The sequence below is a fragment of the Lagenorhynchus albirostris genome, chromosome 20 (assembly GCF_949774975.1).
Source record: "Lagenorhynchus albirostris chromosome 20, mLagAlb1.1, whole genome shotgun sequence".
Lineage (NCBI taxonomy): Eukaryota > Metazoa > Chordata > Mammalia > Artiodactyla > Delphinidae > Lagenorhynchus > Lagenorhynchus albirostris.
The window spans coordinates 23139553-23157331 of NC_083114.1; positions in this window are offsets into that span (position 1 = coordinate 23139553).

The following is a 17779-nucleotide window of genomic DNA, read 5'->3' on the forward strand; positions in this document are numbered from 1 at the left end:
GCCTTGAGAATTCAGAAGCTTCACCAACCATTGTGTAAAACATGTGTGTTCTCAGTGAAAAGGAATTTTAAAAAATTAGAAGATGATAGTCTACTGTCTTAAAAGAGAAAACTGAAGGCCATAAAGGGGAAGTGCCATACCCAGGTCGTCTGGCCAGTAAGATGAGACACTGGGGTCTGAACCCATGCTCAAGGCCCATACTCTTTTTTTATTTTTTTATTTTTTGCAGTACACAGGCCTCTTTGTGGTCTCTCCCATTGCAGAGCACAGGCTCTGGATGCTCAGGCTCAGCGGCCATGGCTCACGGGCCCAGCCATTCTGCGGCACGTGGGATCTTCCCAGACTGGGGCACAAACCCGCATCCCCTGCATCGGCAGACAGACTCTCAACCATTGCGCCACCAGGGAACCCTAAGTCCCATACTCTTTTTCTTCTACTGATAGCCAAGTTGCCTTAGAAAGTGGCCAGTCTCTAATCAGAACTTTCAGAATCATTCCTGTTCAATTTTTTAAATAGCCCACCATAAGGCCACACTTCAACAATAAGGGAACCAAGTTTGGGGGTTGGGTCTGTACCTCTGGCAGGTGGAGGAGCTGGCACGTGGAGTTCCTAGTTCTGACAAATTTCTTCACCCAAATCAAGACTTGCCTTCACATTGCTTCTACTAATATTTTTTTTATCATAGATTTAAGAATTATCAATAACAAGCAATGACATTGAATTTTTTTCAAAAAGAAAAATTGGAGCTTTTTTCAAAAGTTATCAAAGATTTATTATCTATCTTTCATCCTCTGCTTTAGCTTGGGTGTTTGACAGATCCTTCATTATTTCCATACATTTGGACACTTCGGAAGGAGTCTGGGTTCTCTCTGATGCTGGGCCTTTCAATATTCTCAGTTTGGATCTTTACCATGCAAACTTCTCTTCTGAATAATTCTGTAGCAAGAGTGCAGACGATGGCCTCAGTGGCTTAAAAGTTGTTTTAATTCACTGGAGACAAAGCAATTTCTCTGAGCTCCAATGACTTCTGTCCATCCCTGGTTGGGAAAGAAAATTGGAAATGGCATGGCTGAGTTGCCCATTCTTGGTTCAAACCGCTGTCAGGCGGGGAGTTCTAGGACACACTTATGGTGGGAGAATAAGCTTGCTTCTCTTTGCCTGAAGGATGGTAGCAAGCTGGAGAAAGTGTTGCTGGATGTCTGCAGTACTCTCTCCAGTCCCAGAGTAACCCTGTGTGTGGAGGGATTCTTGTTTCAGCGTTAGAGGGAAGAGTATGAAAGAATGTAGTGTTCAGCAGTCTCAGGGATGAGAGTTTGAATCCTGGCTCTGCCACTTTGCTAAGAGTAGGCTATTGGGCAAGTTTGAGCCTCTGTTTGACTCACTGTGCTTGGGGACAATACGTATTTTTTATCACAGAAGACTGTTGGAGGATTGGATAAGATGATGCTAGAAAAGTGCTCAGTACAATACCTGGAACATGGGAAGTATTTGATGACTAGCAGACATTACTATTTATTATATTTTCCCACCAAACAAGTGATGCCACAAGTTGGGTTTAAATAAGTCTGTGGTGTACAAGTCAGAGGTTGAATATGTATTCTACACCTCTGTATAATTCGAACCCCTGCATCCAAGCAGGTGCTTCCCTCCTTAGACTTGCCCATCCTGAGATTTGGTTACTTGTTTTTTTCCAAATTGAACTGAAATTCACATTACATAAAGTTAACCATTTAAAACTGTAAGGTTCAGTGGCATTTAGTATCTTCACAATGTTGTACAACCACCACCTCTATCTACTTCCAAGGACTTTTGATCACCCCCAAAGAACACCCTGTACCTGTTAAGCAGTTGCTCGCTATTTCCCCAATTCCCTGGTCACCTCCAATCTGGGTTCTGTCTGTGGATTTACTTAATCTGGACATTTCATATAGATGAAATCATATAATATGTAACTTTTTTGTCTAGCTTCTTTCACTTAGCATAATGTATTTGAGGTTCATTCACATTAGCATACAGCAGTACTTCATTCCTTTTTATGAATAATATTCCAATACTCCATTGTATGGATATATCACATTTTCTTTATCCATTCATCCATTGGTGGACAATTTGTCTATATCCACCTTTTGTCTATTGTGAATGGTGCTGTTATGAACATGCACGTATATGTTTGAATTTCTATTTTCAATTCTTTGGGGTATATACTCGTTACTTGTTTTAATTCATCTCTGCTGTTCATTTCTCACTAGCAGGTTTTCTGTGAGGCACCATGACAGAGAGGTAAGGCATGAGTGCTCTGGTGCCAGGCTCTCCCCTCTGTTACTTACTAGTTGAGCAATATTGTGCAAGGGGTTGACCTCTCTGTGTCTGTTTTCCCCTCTGTAAAATGGAATCCATAACAACAGTTTCTACTTTACAGGAGGATTGTGATGATTAAATGGATTGATACACACAGTCTGTGCTTTAATGAACATTAACAATCACTGTCACCCTCACCTTCTAGTACTTCCTTCCTGGAATTTCCTTTTTAATCCCCATTTTAGGGTCTCTCATCTACTTCCTGGAGAGCCAGTGGCTGAAGTTTCTTCTTGGCCAGAGTGGCTGAGCTACTGGGCTCTCCCTTTAACACAGGGAGCCTTGGGACTTTGGAGGACCAGGATCTCTGAAACCAGAAGAAGATTTAGAGGAACTGGGCTCTGAGCCTACTGCTGCCTGACCAATAGAAATCCAAATCTGATGTTGCCTTCTTCCTTCCCTCCATAGACCCCCACCCCCACCCAGATCTGTGGCTCAGAGCTCATATGACTATCTACTTTCTAGGGGAGGTGCCTCGCTCAAAGCTGCCAGTCGACTCATGTTTCCCCTTCTTGTCATATTCCTGCTCAAGACTTACAGCAAATCCTTATTGCCTATTACTCTAAGACAACCTGATCTTGGAGAGGCAGCAGTGATTGGTGGTGTGAAGTAAGATCTTAATTACCTGCCCAGGAATTGAACCTGGATGAAAATCAGGAATCCTACCCACCAGAACCCCTGGCTCTTGCCCACAGTGCAAAAGGCAAAAACTGTAAAAACAGGTACACATTTTATTACTAGAGACATAGCACAACAACAAGTGTGAGAGCACACAGAGAAACAGTTTGTTTAGTTAAGATAGAAGCAAGGCAGAGATGCACACCCAGAGAGAAAGGGTGTGGGCATCACCCCTAATGAGGAGGAGTGCAGTAAAGAGGAGGTTAAATCATTTATATAGGGCGGGTCTTCCGGGTCTTTGTTTACCTTTGGCCAATTATCTGGTTTCTTTTTCCACATCTGACCTGCCCTTGGACCCTCCCCAACAGGCATGCACAACTTTTTTCCAAGATGGATTCCAGCCCAGAGGCCTATGGGACGGCCTTAGCATAACATATTGTGGGGTGGTGCCCCCTTCTTTTCGACCCCCAATGAGCCTTTCCATGCATGTGCAGTGTCTCCCTTGCCCCAAGGATGGGAAATATGTGACCTCTTGATCCTTTACTCAAACAGAGTTTAGTCTCTCTCTGTTCCTGCCATGACTGTTATCTTAAAGTGCCCTCAGGAGACAAAGCCTGGGTATTTACCCTGTTTCTGTTGTTACTGCCATTTCAGAGAGCAAACAGGAGGCTAGTTGTAAGTACCTAACCTGGAGCCCACCTATCTCCTGTCTCAGGAAATGCAAACAGGAGGCTAGTTTTAAGTGCCCAGCCCGAAGCCACTGTTTTCCTTCCTTAAACCTATCTATAACCCTATGATGTAGGTAGCTCTTCTCCATTTTATTTCTGTGTATTTGCTTGCAAAGGAAGTTTCTTTCTTTCCTTTTTTTAAAAAAAAATAAACGAGGAATCTTAGACTCAGAGTCATAAGATAATTGCCAGTTTCACTAGCGAATAAATTGTAGGGCTCAGATTTGAATATGCTAGCCAGGCCCAGGAGTACCTGTTCCTTCTGGTTTGCACACTGCCACCCACTCTGACCACCTGATCCCAAACCCAGCTGACTTTTCCTTCGTCCATTTTCATCCGATCTGTACTAAGCCAGTGAAGTCTCATTATGCCTTGAGCACCTGCCAGGCTTGTTCTAGCCCCAGATCTTAGCCCCAGCTGTTCTGCTTATCTGGAACACCATCCTGCCTTCCACCTATTCCAATCCTGCCACCTGGCAGGCCCAATTCAAATCCCTTTCTTTCACTAAAAGTCCCCACTGAGCTTTTCAATCAAGCTGTTGTTCTTCATTTTTGAATCTCCTATCATTCTTAAAGTTGCTGCTCTCAGGGCCTCAGCTAGCATTAGCATTGTCTTTGTGTGAGTTACATTAACCCCAAGCTGATGAAGTACAAAAAGATGCCCTCAGTCACTCTCTCAGCTGGGCACTTTTCTGCAGTGTGCAGACTGTACAACCACATTCAGCCAACTTACCTATCTGACACCTTTGAAAATAATTGTCTTCTGAGTGTAAAACATTCCTAAGTCACATAGATAGCAAGAGCTCCATGCTCATTCATTGTCTCCCCCAACTAGATTTGAAGCCTCTTGGGGGCAGGAACCACATCTTATCCTTCAGTTTCCCCCACCATGCTGGGCCCAAGAACCAGCTGTGTAGTTAGTGTCAAGGCCTTAGTTCCCAGTCAGTCTAGGGACTTAGAGCAAGTGTTGTCAGCCCTTGACTCTGAAGGGACCCAGCACAACTCTTGTAGGTAAGATCTGACTGACATCCACAGGTGACCTCAAGGCCTCTGTCCCATTCCAGCCACACTGACCACTTCACCACTTTGGAACACAGCCGACCTGTTCCTTCAGGCTGCTTCCTCTCTGGAATGCCGATTTCTTCCCTATTCGCCCAAGCACACTATGTGTTTTGTCAGCTCAAATGCCACTTCCCCAGGGAAGCTTTCTTGCCCAGAAATCTCTATTGGAATCAATTCCTTCCTCCTACAATTCCCTAGGTGGTCTTTTCCTTCTAACCCATCATTCCTGACTCTTGAAAAAGCATTTTGTAAGAGGCAGCTCAAATTTTCATCTCTAAAATCTGTTTACATCAGGGAGGTGTATTCCCCCCAAACACTGGGACCTCATCTCCTATTCTAGGTTCTTCGAGGGCAGGGTGGGTACCTGGCACACAGTAGGCCCTCGCTCAATGGCTGTTGGATCAGCGTCCACCAGGACCCCTCATTGAGCTCATTTCCCAGCAGTGTATCTTCACCCAGCATACCAGGAGCATTTGCATCTTTCCTTACCTGACACTTGTGTGACACTTTTCCTAAGTTTTTTCTCACCTCTTCTGTGGTTTTGTTTTCACAACTTTAGGATATGAGAAAAGAAATGATCATATTCATTTCACTCACGAGGCACCTTAGTTCAGGAGGCAGACACCTTACCTCATTGTCTGGTGACAGGGGCATGGCTGCCACTCACTAGGGTGTCCTGAGCTCCAGGGACCACTGGGGCACAGTGACAGTTTGGCTGTAGTTTCATCCTCTTAACTCTTGCTTGAAGATAACCACTCATTACCCTTGGAATGCCCACAGAATGTGAGCCCTGAGGTCAAGAAACCGACTTGGGTGTGAGGGTAAATTATCCTTTTCAACTCTAAATTCTACGAGCACAGCTCACTGGATTTCTCTCATCGACTCTCCACTTTAACATTCTATTTGAGTATCTCTTCCAGTGGCAGGTAGCCTAGAATGTAGACTCTACATATTTGGAAACGTTTGGCAAATATTTGCCCTGGCTCACATTAGATTCACCTGGGAAACTTTTAGAACTGCCAATGCTCGATAACTTCATAAGTTTCCTGAGGTGACTCTGTGGGAAGCCAACATTGAGACTGGTTCTCAATGCTGATGGCAGAGTAGAATCACCTATGGCTTTACAAAAATCTACTGATGGCTTGGACTTATCGTCAAAGACTCTGATTTAATTGGTCTGGGGCTAGGAACCATTTGCAGACCTCCTATACCTTGGGTCTACCATAATGGATAGGACTAAATGACCAAAGTCTCAATGGGTAAGCCCTTCCATTTTGGCACCAGTTAAGAGCTAATGTTGCTCTAGTAGCAACCTTTGCCCTAGTATCAACTTCTGGCCCTAATACTCACCAACTGTGTGATCTTGGGTAAATATCTTTACATCTCTGATTAACTTCTTTATCTATTATTAACCAAAATTTAAGAAATGGAGACCTGATTGAAATAAAAATGTGTTTATTTGGGGTTTGTTAGGACTACAGCCCAGAGACACAGTTTCAAGAAGCACTTGAATTGTGTTCTGCCAGACTATAAAATAGGGGAGACTTATAAAGGCAAAACCCACAAGGTTACAGTTATTTACATGAGTTGTTTTTTAAGAATTATAATTGGACCTGGCAAGAAGTAAAGGTGCTTGTCAGGTAAGGATTGGTTAGGGCCTGAAAGAGTTGTATAATTATAAGGGGAGACCTTGAGACCATAAGGTTGCAGCTGGCTGATGTTCTGAATATGGGGGTGGTGGTGTCCTTGGGTCTGGTACAGTTCCAAGGAAGTTCAAGTTCTCAGTTCTGCAGGGATGTGTCTGAGATGAGACTCTCAGGTGCTGCCTGACTCCATCTTTGTATACCTGAACTGTGATTACTCAATTATAATTTCAATTTGTCATCACTATAAAATAAAGCCAAGAACTACTTGGCAGAACTGCTATAAGCACCAAATAAAATAATGTATATACAATATCCGTAAAAGAACCCAGCATTGTGCCTGGTATATACCTGGTACAAAGAAGGACCTCATAAGTTGAAAAGAATCAAATATTATCCTCTTTCCCATAGGAAAATTCAACAAATTTTTTGAGTACTTACTATTTGCAAAGCATTGTAATATGATGTCTTTCTCTTATTTTTTTCTGTGCATATGAGGAAGAGCTACAGAGATGAAGGAAGAGATAATCTCTGTGTTCAGGAGATTTCAAATTGGTACGTACAGGCATGAAAACAAAGAACCGAATGAAGTCTATATATAACATGCATATATTTTTATATTTATCTATATTTCTAATATAGACCCAAATGAAGTAAATGTTAATTGGAGATAAAATCAATATGCTGTTCAAGCTCAAAGCAAGGAAAAAGTAATTTTCCTTGGGGATATCAGGGGAGCCTGGGGTGGCATTTGAGCTGTGTTTCTTTAAAAGTGTGTTGTGTTTCCACAGGTGAGGAAGAACAAGAAAGAGCACTCCAAGCTGAGGGATGACATGACTGATGCTCTGAGGCTGACACAGGAGTTTGCAGATTCCTGTTGAGAATCCATCAAGGGAGACTTTGCCTGCTTTGCCAAGGGATTTGAACACCTTTAATCTGAAAACAGCTGGCGATCATTGGAAGTTTGAGTCTTGGGAGATGTGCTCCATTTGAAGATTTTTGTTCACAGATTCTAGTGATGGGATGGGAGGGTTGGAAATGTTTGGTCAGGACATGATTCTCCATCTCTTCCTCCCCACCCTGGCCCATGGCCAAGGCCTCAGATACCTTATGAAGAGCAGCTCAGGAAATATCCCTGAGTTCTGCTTCCCAGTCTCCATTCCAGGTATGGCATATAGGTTCTGCCTCTGGTGATGCATCTGGAATCTGTTTCTCTACCAATTGACTTGGAGCACTGTCCTTTGGATGATTTGCTTAGTTTTGCATTTTGGTCTCTCCCCTGGAAAGTATCTCAGGTCATCCTCCATCCCCTCACCAGTCCAGCCTAAACTTCCTACAACCTCTATTCAGGGTGGACTCAAATTCCTCTTACCTGAGAGCAAAGGCTGGGTAGTTTTTTCTCCTGGCTCAGGGTCTTTCACTTATCTGGAGATTGGAGGCAGGAGGACCTGCTGGATGGCTATTACTGTAGTCTGGCCTGAGATGATGAGGGTGGGACTAGGGCTTGTCACAGGGCTGCTGGGCTCGGGGAGGGAGCACTGCATGGAAGAGATACCATGATGGTAGAACTGACAGGGCTATAATTTGCCTGTGACTTTTAATTATGGACCCAGCTTATCTTTTCCAACTTCTGGTATTCTGACTCACAGCTTGTTTTCATTTGTTTATAATAGTCTGAAGTCTTGGAAATGTTACAATCTGAGTAATCAGGAGGAGTGACCTGGGGTGGATTTTGGAAGGTTGGCACCAAGCCGTTATTTCAAATACTACTGCTTCTTTTATTTAAAAAAGGGAGATTTGTTATTCAGACTCTGGGCTTGTTAATTGAAGCTTGGGGAAGAATAAGGGGGCTGGGGAGCATTCTAAGACCATCCAAAACAGTTATTATGCACAGGGTTTGGGATGTGATTCTGAAAAGTGAAGACTTGCTAGCTAATACTTCCTCTAGGCTCCCATGGACCCACCTTACAGGAGAGCCCTCCTCTGAGTAGGTCCTTCAGACAAGGATGTTGTTCGCAACTTTGCTGCATGTTGGAATCATCTGGGGATTTTTATAAAACCCTGACACCATCAGATATTCTGACTTCAGCAATGTGTAGTACAGCCTGGGTACTGGAATTTTTAAAACATCCCAGAAAGTCTAATGTGTAGCAAAGTTTGGGAGGAGCTAGTGGGAATGAGCATTTGATTTACAGTGGTTTTCACATTTGAGTGTGCATCAGAATCACTTGGAGAGCTTGTTCAAACACAGATGGCTGGCCGCACTCCCAGAGTGCCAGTAGGTCTGCAGGGCCATCTAAGAATCTGAATTTCTCTACAGCTTCCCACTGATGCCAATAGTCAGGGCCACACTTTGAGAACCATTGGCTTAGAAAAGCTGGGTCTGGCTTTACCACTTAAGAGCTATGTGACCCTGAGCAGATTCCCCAATCTTTAAGAAGTAGTTTCTGCATTTATAACATAGCAATGGTGATTACCTTATAGGTTGTTGTGTGGGTGAAATAAGATGATATTTGTATGTTGTTTAGCATAGGGCTTGGCCCACAGGAAATGTGTAACCCATGGTGGATTTTATTAATACGTTTCCTTGGCTGGGGTCTTGACAGATCTTTCCTTGTGGTCAATTGTGCTAATTGGTGAATGATGTTAAAGTGAGTTTCTGCTCCTAGAGATCCCGCTTTTAGGCTTTCTGGAACAGGAAAACTAGGATACTCTTGTTAACTATAAGTGCTCTGGGGTCCAGTAGGGTAAGGGCTCCCCCAGAAGTGTTGGCATGTTAACTGATAGTCCTCAATCAGACCCTTCAGTCTGGTGTGGGTGGCTATGGGCCATGCTTTAAGACTGTGCTCCTGCCCAAACACCAAGTGACTCTCACATTCCAGACACAAGTGGTGCAGTGAGTTGTGGTTGTTCTGACATCACCATGGAAACCCAATTTCTACTGAGGGAAGTGGGAACAAGGCCCTAAATTGTCTTGGAAACCACGAAATACGTCCTTGAGAGGGGAGTTGTGGATCTCCACACTATGACTTCTCTTTTTCTCATACAATTTGCCCAGAACTCTCTTCTGTGTATATTTACCTCCCTCCCCTATTCTGCTAAGGAGGGAACTGAGTCTCAGCATATATTTTCTTGCAATGTCTAGTTATCCTCCTCAGGGGGAAGGGATGTCCATGTAAGTCTGTGGCTCTAATAGGCAAAACCAGCTGGCCTTCACACACAGCAGAGCACAGCAGCACTGCTGCCTGCCCTTCCTGAACACCATGGACCCAAATTGTAAGAATGTATTTTTGTTCCTTGATGACTTCACCAGGCCAACTGTCAGGGGGCTTTTGGTGCTTTTTAAAACTTCTTTATTTTTTAGAGTGGTATAAATCCAGCTAATCTTTATTACTTCTATGTGGTTTGAAGACAAAGTGCTCCAATTTCCATTTTATAGTTTAGGAAACCCAGTGAGTAGAGAAAGGACATTTCAGATGGGCCCAGGAGGTGGGAGGCAGGCTAGTTCACTCTATTTCGAGTTCTCTTTGGCCAGAGTGAAATTCTGCCTGTGGCCAGGGACCCCAAAAGGTGAGAGCCTGGTTTCCCTTTGTCTTCCCTGGGCTGAGAACTGAATGAGAGACAGAGTGAGGGAATGATAGAGAGTCTGTGAGAAGTCATTTTATCCAAGTCACTTATGGATAAGGACACTGTTCCAGGGAGGGCAGTTGACTTGCCCAAAGTCACAGAAGATGCTAGTAACAGAACAAGTCCTAGAAACCCAGCCCCTTGTCTTCCTTTCTCATTGGTGCTCTTTCCTTTTTGCCCTGACATACTTTAGGTATTTACCTATGTGCTGCCTGTTGGGTATCTATTGCTATCATCTGGCATTAATTTTTATTTTTTATTGGAATAAAATTGCTTTACAACATTGTGTTAGTTTCTGCTGTACAGTGAAGTGACTCAGCTATATGTATACCTATATTGCCTCCCTTTTTGACCTCCCTCCCACTCCCACCATCCCACCCATCTAGGACATCACAGAGCACTGAACTGAGCTCCTGTTCTATAAGCAGTTTCCCACTAGCTATCTATTTTACACATGGTAGTTTATTGATGTCAAACCTAATCTCCCAATTTGTCCCACCCTCCCCTTCCCCACCATGTCCACATGTTTGTTCTCTATGTCTACGTCTCTATTCCTGCCCTACAAATAGGTTCATCTGTACCATTTTTCTAGATTCCACATATATGCGTTAATATACAATATATTTTTTTCTCCTTCTGAGTTACTTCACTCTGTATGACAGACTCTAGGTCCATCCACATCTGTACAGATGACCCAGTTTTCTTCCTTTATATGGCTGAGTAATATTCAATTGTATATATGTACCACATCTTCTTTATCCATTCATCTTTCATTGGACATTTAGGTTGTTTCCATGTCCTGGCTATTGTAAAAAGTGCTGCAATGAACATTGGGTTACACGTGTCCCATTGAATTATGGTTTTCGCAGGGTATATGTCCAGTAGTGGGGTTGCTGAGTTCTATGGTAGTTCTATTTTTAGTTTTTTAAGGAACTTCCATACTGTTCTCCATAGTGTCTGTATCAATTTACATTCCCACCAACAGTGGGAATGTAAATTTCCACACCCTCTCCAGCATTTATTTTTTGTAGATTTTTTGATGATGGCCATTCTGACTGGTGTGAGGTGATATCACATTGTAGTTTTGATTTGCATTTCTCTAATAATTAGTGATGTTGAGCAGCTTTTCATGTGCCTCTTGGCCATCTGTATGTCTTCTTTGGTGAAATGTCTATTTAGGTCTTCTGCTCATTGTTTGATTGGGTTGTTTCTTTTTTTGATATTGAGCTGCATGAGCTATTTGTAAATTTTGGAGAGTAATCCTTTGTCCATTGCTTCATTTGCAAATAGTTTCTCCCACTTTAAGGGTTGTCTTTTCATCTTGTTTATGGTTTCCTTTGCTGTGCAAAAGCTTTTAAGTTTCATTAGGTCCCATTTGTTTATTTTTATGTTTATTACTCTAGGAGGTGGGTTAAAAAAGATCTTGCTGTGGTTTATGTCGAAGGGTGTTCTTCCTATGTTTTCCTCTAAGAGTTTTATAATGTCCAGTCTTACATTTAGGACTTTAATCCATTTGGAGTTTATTTCTGTGTATGGTGTTAGGTAGTAGTCTAATTTCATTCTTTTATATGTAGCTGTCCAATATTCCCAGCACCATTTATTGAAAAGGCTGTCTTTCCTCCATTGTATGTTCTTGCCTCCTTTGTTATAAATTAGGTGACCATATGTGCGTGGGTTTACCTCTGGCCTTTCTAGTCTGTTCCATTGATCTATATTTCTGTTTTTGTGCCAGTAGCATACTGTTCTGATTACAGTAGCTTTGTTGTATAGTCTGAAGCCAGAGAGCCTGATTCCTCCCGTTTTGCTTTTCTTTCTCAAGATTGCTTTGGCTATTCAGGGCCTTTTGTGTTTCTATACAAATTGTAAATGTTTTTGTTCTGATTCTGTGAAGAATGCAATTGGTAGTTTGATAGGGATTGCAATGAATCTGTAGATTGCTCTGCAGAGTATAATCATTGTCACAATATTGATTCTTCCAATCCAAGAACATGGTATATCTCTCCATCTGTTTATGTCATCTTTGATTTCTTTCATCAGTGTTTTATAGTTTTCTGAGTACAATCTTTTGCCTCCTTAGCCAGGTTTATTCCTAGGTATTTTATTCTTTTTGTTGCAATGGTAAATAAGGTTGTTTCCTAATTTCTTTTTCTGATTTTTTGTTTTTAGTGCATAGGAATGCCAGAGATTTCTGTGCATTAATTTTGTATCTTGCAATCTTACCAAAATCATTGATTAATTCTAGGAGTTTTCTAGTGGCATTTTTAGGATTTTCCATATCATGTCACCTGCAAACAGTGACAGTTTTAGTTCTTCTTTTCCAATTTGTATACATTTTATTTCTTTTTGTTCTTTGATTGCTGTGCCTAGGACTTCCAAAACTATTTTGAATAAGAGTGGTAAGAGTGGACATCCTTGTCTTATTCCTGATGTTAGTGGAAATCTTTTCAGTTTTTCACCATTGAGTATGATGTTTGCTGTGGATTTGTCATATATGGCCTTTATTATGTTGAGGTAGTTTCCCTCTATGCCCACATTCTGGAGAGATTTTCTCATAAATTGGCATTGAATTTTGTCAAAAGCTTTTTCTGCATCTATTGAGGGGATCATATGTTTTTTATTCCTTAATTTGTTAATATGGTGTATCACACTGATTTTCATATACTGAAGAATCCTTGAATTCCTGGGATAAATCCCAGTTGATCATGGTGTATGATCCTTTTAATGTACTGTTGGATTCTGTTTGCTAGTATTTTGCTCAGGATTTTTGCATCTATGTTCATCAGTGATATTGGTCTGTAATTTTCTTTTTTTGTGATACCTTTGCCTAGTTTTTGTATCAGGGTGATGGTGGCTTATTAGAATGAATTTGGGAGTGTTCCTCTGCAATTTTTTGGAAGAGTTTGACGAGGATAGGTGTTACCTCTTCTCTAAATGTTTGATAGAATTTGTCTGTGAAGCCATCTGGTCCTGGACCTTTGTTTGAAGATTTTTAATTACAGTTTCAATGTCATTACTTCTGATAGGTCTGTTTATATTTTCTAATTCTCCCTTGTTCAGTCTTGGAAAATTGTACCTTTCCAAGAATTTGTCCATTTCATCGTGGTTGTCTGTTTTATTGGCATATAGTTGTTTGTAGTATTCTCTTTTAATCCTTTGTATTTCTGTATTGTCAATTGTAACTTCTCTATTTTCATTTCTAATTTTATTGATTTGCACCCTCTCCCTTTCTTTCTTGATGAGTCTGGCTAAAGGTTTATCAATTTTGTCTATCTTCTCAAAGAAACAACTTTTAATTTTATTGATCTTTGCTATTGTTTTCTTCATTTCTATTTCATTTATTTCTGCTCTGATCTTTATGATTTCTTTCCTTCACTGACTTTGGGTTTTCTTTGTTTGTCTTTCTCTAGTTGCTTCAGGTGTAAGGTTAGATTGTTTTTGAGAGTTTTCTTGTTTCTTGAGGTGAGATTGAATTGCTGTAAACTTCCCTCTTAGAACTGCCTTTGCTGTGTCCCATAGGTTTTAGGCTGTTGTGTTTTCATTGTCATTTGTTTCTTTGTATTTTTTTATTCCTTCTTTGATTTCTTCAGTGGTCTCTTGGTTATTTAGTAGTGCACTGTTTAGCCTCCATGTATTTGTGTTTTTTACAGTTGTTTCCCTGTAATTGATTTCCAATCTCATAGCACTGTGGTCAGAAAAGATCCTTGTTATGATTTCAATCTTCTTAAATTTTCCTAGGCTTGATTTGTGAACCAAGATGTGATCTATCCTGGAGAATGTTCTGTGTGCACTTGAGAAGTATATTCTGCCACTTTCTTGAGGAATGTCCTATAAATATTAATTAAATCTATCTGGCTTATTGTGTCATTTAAAGCTTGTGTTTCCTTATTTATTTTCTGTCTGGATGATCTGTCCATTGGTGTAAGGCAGGTGTAAAAATCCCTCACTATTATTGTGTTACTGTCAATTTCCCCTTTTATGGCAGTTAGCATTTGCCTTATGTATTGAGGCACTCCTCTATTCAGTGCATAAATATTTATTATTGTTATATCTTCTTCTTGGATTGATCCCTTGATCATTATGTAGTGTCTTTCCTTATCTGTTGTAAAAGCCTTTGTTTTAAAGTCTATTTTAACTGATATAAGTATTGCTACTCCAGCTTTCTTTTGGTTTCCATTTGTATGGAAAGCTTTTTCCATCCCTTCACTTTCAGTCTGTATGTGTCCCTAGGTCTGAAGTGGGTCTCTTGTAGACAGCACATATATAGGTCTTGTTTGTGTATCCATTCAGCCAGCCTGTGTCTTTTGTTTAGATCATTGAATCCATTTACATTCAAGGTTATTATCGATATGTATGTTCCTATTACCATTTTCTTAATTGTTTTGGGTTTGTTTTTGTGGGTATTTTTCTTCTCCTTTGTTTTCCACCTAAAGAAGTTCCTTTAGCATTTGTTGTAAAGGTTGTTTGGTGGTGCTGAATTCTCTTAGCTTATGATTGTCTGAAAAGCTTTTGATTTCTCTGTTGAATCTGAATGAGATCCTTGCCGTGTAGAGTTATCTGGGTTGTAGGTTTTTCCCTTTCATCACTTTAAATATGTCCTGCCACTCCATTCTGGTCTGCAGAGTTTCTGCTAAAAAATCAGCTGATAACCTTATGGGGATTCTTTTGTATGTTATTTTTTGCTTTTCCCTTGATGCTTTTAATATTTTTTCTTTGAATTTAATTTTTGTCAGTTTGATTAGTCTGTGTCTTGGTGCGTTTCTCCTAGGGTTTATCCTATATGGGACTCTCTGCACTTCCTGGACTTGGGTGACTATTTCCTTTCCCATATTAGGGAAGTTTTCCACTATAATCTCTTCAGATATTTTCTCAGACTCTCTTTTTTTCTCTTCTTCTTCTGGGACCTCTATAATTCAAATTTGGTGTGTTTAGTGTTGTCCCAGAGGTTTCTAAGATTGTCTTCAATTCTTTTCATTCTTTTCCTTTATTCTTCTCCTTGGCAGTTATTTCTACCATTTTGTCTTCCAGCTCACTTATTCGTTCTTCTGCCTCATTTATTTTGTTATTGATTCCTTCTAGTGTATTTTTCATTCCAGTTATTGTGTTGCTCATCTCTATTTGTTCTTTATTTCTTCTAGATCATTGTTAAACATTTCATATATTTTCTCAATCCATGCCTCCATTCTGTTTCCAAGATTATGGTTCATCTTTACTATCATTACTCTTAATTCTTTTTCAGGTAGGTTACATATTTACTGTTCCTTTATTTGGTCTTGTAGGTTTTTACCTTGCTCCTTCATCTGTGACATATTATTTTGTTGTCTCTTTTTTTTTTTTTTTTTTTTTTTTTGATGTGTGGAATTGTGTTCCTGTCTTACTGGTTGTTTGGCCTGAGGCTTCCAGCACTGGAGTTTGTAGGCTGTTGGGTAGAGGTGGGTCTTGGTGCTGAGATGAGGACCTCTGAGAGAACTCACTCTGATGAATACTCCCTGAGGTTCTCTGGTAGCCCAGTGGTTTGGACTTGTAGTTCCCACTGCAGGAGCTCTGGTCTGACCACTGGCTCATGAACCAAGGTCTCTCAAGCAGCATGGGGTGGCAGGAAAAAAAGAAAAGAAAAAGAAAAAAAAAGGGACAGAACAATAACAAAGAGTAAAAACTAAAATAAGAAAACTAACAGATATGTTAGAAATAATAAAAATATAGATGAAACAACAACTGGCAGGTAAAACAACCACAACTGTAAAGAAGAGGGCCTTTTTCAGAGAACTAGAACAAAAAAATTTCACAATTTGTATGGAAACACAAAAGACCCTGAAGAGCCAAAGCAATATTGAGAAAAAAAATGGAGCTGGAGGAGTCAGGCTTCTGACTTCAGACTGTACTACAAAAGCTACAGTAATCAAGACAGTATGGTACTGGAACAAAAACAGAAATATAGATCAATGGAACAGGATAGAAAGCTTAGAGAGAAACCCACACACATATGGTCCCCTTATCTTTGATAAAGGAGGAAAGAATATAAAATGGAGAAAAGATGGCCTCTTCAATAAGTGGTGCTGGGAAAACTGGACAGTCACATGTTAAAGAATAAAACTGCAACACTCCCTAACACAGTATACAAAAATAAACTCAAAATAGTTTAAAGACTTAAGTGTAAGGCCAGACATTATAAAACTCTTAGAGGAAAACATAGGAAGAACATTCTATGACATAAATCACAGCAAGATCTTTTTTGATCCACCTCCTAGAGTAATGGAAATAAAAACAAAAATAAACAAGTGGGACCTAATGAAAGTTAAAAGCATTTGCACAGCAAAGGAAACCATAAACAAGATGAAAAGACAACCCTCAAAATGGGAGAAAATATTTGCAAATGAATCAATGAACAAAGGATTTATCTCCAAAATGTATAAACAGCTCATGCAGCTCAATATTAAAAAAACAAACAACCCAATCTAAAAATGGGCAGAAGACCTAAATAGACATTTCTCCAAAAAGGACATACAGATGGCCAAGAAGCACGTGAAAAGCTGCTCAACATCACTAATCATTAGAGAAATGCAAATCAAAACTACAACGAGGTATCACCTCACACCAGTTAGAATGGGCATCATCAGAAAATGTACAAACAACAAATGTTGGAGAGGGTGTGGAGAAAAGGGAACCCTCTTGCACTGTTGATGGGAATGTAAATTGATACAGCCACTATGGAGAACAGTACAGAGGTTTCTTAGAAAAGTAAAAATAGAATTACCATATGACCCAGCAATCCCACTACTGGGCATATACCCAGAGAAAACCATAATTCAAAAAGACACATGCACACCAATGTTCATTGCAGCACTAATTACAATAGCCAGGTCATGGAGGCAACCTAAATGCCCATTGACAGATGAATGGATACAGAAGATGTGGTACATATATACAATGGAATATTACTCAGCCATAAAAAGGAACGAAATTGGGTCATTTGTAGAGACGTGGATGGATCTAGAGACTGTCATACAGAGTGAAGTAAGTCAGAAAGAGAAAAATAAATATCGTATATTAACGCATATATATGGAACCTAGAAAAATGGTCAGATGAACTGGTTTGCAGGGCAGAAATTGAGACATAGATGTAGAGAACAAACGTATGGACATCAAGGGGGGAAAGCAGTAGGGGTTGGGGTGGTGGTGTGATGAATTGGGAGATTGGGATTGTAATGTGTACACTGATGTGTATAAAATGGATGACTAATAAGAACCTGCTGTATAAAAAAATAAATAAAATAAAATTCAGAAAAAAAAGCTGGATAAAGCCTTGGCTTGAGGGGCGGGGCTTAGGCAGGGGCTGGGTTTAGGCGGTGGGAGGGAACTATGCTTAGGCCCCACAGGGCCAGAAAAGCCCTGGGTGGGGAGTGGGTGTTGGGCTTAGGCTCAGTGCAGCAGGAGTGTCCCAGGAGTGCCTCTGCGCTTGGAGGTCAGAGGACCGGGTCCAGGACTGCAGCAGGCTCACTGGGCCTGAGTGGGTGGGGGAAATTCCCTCCATGCCTCCCCTGATCCTCTGATCCCGGAGGGACCCCCCGCCCCCCACATCCACCTCTCCTCTACTGACGCTGCCTCCCTCCTACACCCTTAGGACCAACATGGCGTGGAGCGGGGCCTTGGAGGACAGGAGCCCCGCAGGCTTCCTGAGGCCAAGTGGGTGGGGGAAACATCCGCTGTGCCTCCCCTGATTCTCCGGTCCTAGAGGGTCCCCTCCCCCTCT